Here is a 4,536-nt window from a genome sequence, read left to right on the forward strand (position 1 = left end):
TCAGATACTCACACACTGCACACTCAGATACTCACACACTCACACACTCAGATACTCACACACAGGCACACTGAGATCAGATACTCACACACACACTCAGATACTCACACACTCATACACTCAGACCATCACATACTCACACACAAGATACTAATTTACTCACACACTAAGACACAAAATACTCAGACACTCACATACTCACACCAGATACTCACATACTCACACACTCACACACTCAAACACAAGATGCTCAGACACAAGATACTCAGACACTCTGACAATTAGACATTCAGATACTCACACACTGACATCAGATACTCACACACTCACACACTCAGATACTACACACTCAGACACAAGATGCTAAGACACTCAGACACAAGATACTCAGACACTCACACATATACCCGATCACACACTCACACACTGAGATACTCACACACTCAGATACACACTCAGACACTGACACACTGAGATCAGATACTCACAGACTCAGATACACACTCAGACACTCACACACTGAGATCAGATACACACTCAGACACTGAGATCAGATACTCAAACACTCAGATACTCACTCAGACACTCACACACTGAGATCAGATACTCACACACTCACACACTGAGATCAGATACTCACTCAGGACCTCACACACTGAGATCCGATACTCACACACTCAGATACTCACACACACACTCAGATACTCACACACACAGATACTCACACACACAGACAGTCAGACAGTCACACACTTAGATACTCACACACTCAGACACTCAGATACTCACACACTCAGATACTCACACACTCAGATACTCACACACTCAGATACTCACATATTCAGATACTCACACACTCAGATACTCAGACACACTCTGACAATCAGACACTCAGATACTCAGACACACTCTGTCAATTAGACACTGATACTCACACACTCCGCCACTCAGACACACTCTGACAATCAGACACTCTGAAACTCACACACTCAGACACAAGTTGACAATCAGACACTCAGGGACTAACACAATCAGATACACACACACACACACACTCAGATACACACACACACACTCAGATACACACACACACACACACACACACACACAGATACTCAGATGCTCCCACACACAGATACTCCCACACACAGACACTCAGACACATATACTCAGATACTAAGACACTAAGATACTCAGACACTCAGATACTCAGACACTCAGATACTCAGATACTCAGACACTCAGATACTCACACACTCATACACTCAGATACTCACCCACTCAGACACTCAGATACTTAGATACTCAGACACTCAGATACTCAGATACTCACACACTCAGATACTCAGATACTCACACACACAGACACTCAAGTACTCACACAGTCAGACAGTCAGATACTCACACAGTCAGATACTCACACACTCAGAAACGCACACGCTCACAGACCCAGATACTCACACACTCAGACACAAGACACTTATACGCTCACACACTCACACACTCACACACACACTCTGACAATCAGACACTCTGACAATCAGACATTCAGATACTCTCACACACATACTCAGACACACATACTTACACACTCACACACTTAGACACTCAAACATTCACACACTCAGACACTCAAACATTCACACACTCAGACATTCAGATACTCACACACTCAGATACTCACACACTCAGACACAGACAATCACACAAACAGACATTCACACACTCACAGACTCATACTCTCACACGCTCTGACAATTAGACATTCAGATACTCACACACACATACTCAGACACTCACACACTTAGACACTCAAATATTCACACACTTAGATACTCACACACTCACACACACAGACACTCAGATACTCACACACTCACACACTTAGACACTCAGACATTCACACACTCAGACACTCAGATACTCACACACTCAGATACTCACACACTCAGACACAGACAGTCACACACATAGAAAGTCACACACACAGACACTCACACACACACACACACTCACACATTCACACACTCAGATACTCACACACACACTCAGATACTCACACACACAGACAGTCAGACAGTCACACACTCAGATACTCACACACTCGGATACTCACACACTCAGATACTCACACATTCAGATACTCAGACACTCAGATACTCAGACACACTCTGACAATCAGACACTCAGATACACACACACACAGATAGATACTCACACACTCAGATACTCCCACACACAGAAACTCAGACACTCAATCTGATTGTATGAGTGTCTGAGTGTCTGAGTATCTGAGAGTGTGAGTATCTGAAGTGTCTGATTGTCACTCACACACACATTCGCACACTCAGACATTCAGATACTCACACACTCAGATACTCACACACTCAGACAGTTACACACATAGACACTAACACACTCACAGACTCATACTCTCACACGCTCTTCGACAATCAGACATTCAGATACTCACACACACATACTCACACACATGCTCAGACACACACACACACACACACACACACACACACACACACACACACACACACACACACACACACACACACACACACACACACACACACACACACACACACACTCTCTCACATTCATACACTCAGATACTCACACACTCAGATACTCACACACACACACAGATACTCACACACACAGACAGTCAGACACACTCTGACAATCAGACACTCAGATACACACACACACAGACACTCAGACACTCAATCTGATTGTATGAGTGTCTGAGTGTCTGAGTATCTGAGAGTGTGAGTATCTGAGTGTCTGATGTCACTCACACACACATTCACACACTCAGACATTCAGACACTCACACACTCAGATACTCACACACTCAGACAGGTTACACACACAGACACTCACACACTCACAGACTCATGCTCTCACACGCTCTTAGACAATCAGACATTCAGATACTCACATGCTCAGACACTCACACACACACACACACACACACACACACACACACACACACACACACACACACACACACACACACACACACACACACACACACACACTCTCTCACATTCATACACTCAGATACTCACACACTCAGATACTACACACACACACACAGATACTCACACACACAGACAGTCAGACACACTCTGACAATCAGACACTCAGATACACACACACACAGACACTCAGACACTCAATCTGATTGTATGAGTGTCTGAGTGTCTGAGTATCTGAAGTGTGAGTATCTGAGTGTCTGATTGTCACTCACACACACATTCACACACTCAGACATTCAGACACTCACACACTCAGATACTCACACACTCAGACAGTTACACACACAGACACTCACACACTCACAGACTCATGCTCTCACACGCTCTTCGACAATCAGACGTTCAGATATCTCACATGCTCAGACACTCACACACACACACACACACACACACACACACACACACACACACACACACACACACACACACACACACACACACACACACACACACACACACACACAACACCAACAGCACACATTCATACACTCAGATACTCACACACACCTCAGATACTCACACACACAGATGCTCACACACACAGACAGTCAGACAGTCACACACCAGATGCTCACACACTCAGACACTCAGATGCTCCACACACTCGGATACTCACACACACACACACACACACACACACACACACACACACACACACACACACACACACACACACACACACACACACACGTCAGATACACGCACACACACACACACACACACACACACACACACACACACACACACACAACACACACACACACACACACACACACACACACACGTTCATACACTCAGATACTCCACACACACTCAGATACTCACACACACAGATACTCACACACACAGACAGTCAGACAGTCACACACTTAGATACTCACACACTCAGACACTCAGATACTCACACACTCAGATACTCACACACTCAGATACTCACATATTCAGATACTCACACACTCAGATACTCAGACACACTCTGACAATCAGACACTCAGACACACTCTGGCAATCAGACACTCTGAAACTCACACACTCAGACACAAGTTGACAATCAGACACTCAGACACTAACACAATCAGATACTCACACACACACACAGATACACACAGATACACACACACACACACACACACACACTCAGATACACACACACACAGATACTCACACACTCAGATACTCCCACACACAGACACTCAGACACATACATTCAGATACTAAGACACTAAGATACTCAGACACTCAGATACTCACACACTCAGATAGATACTCACACACTCAGATACTCCCACACAAGAAACTCAGACACTCAATCTGATTGTATGAGTGTCTGAGTGTCTGAGTATCTGAGAGTGAGTATCTGAGTGATCTGATTGTCACTCACACACACATTCACACCTCAGACATTCAGATACTCACACACTCAGATACTCACACACTCAGACAGTTACACACACAGACACTAACACACTCACAGACTCATACT

This window comes from Oncorhynchus keta, chromosome 2 (genome assembly GCF_023373465.1).
Source record: "Oncorhynchus keta strain PuntledgeMale-10-30-2019 chromosome 2, Oket_V2, whole genome shotgun sequence".
In the NCBI taxonomy this organism is placed as follows: domain Eukaryota; kingdom Metazoa; phylum Chordata; class Actinopteri; order Salmoniformes; family Salmonidae; genus Oncorhynchus; species Oncorhynchus keta.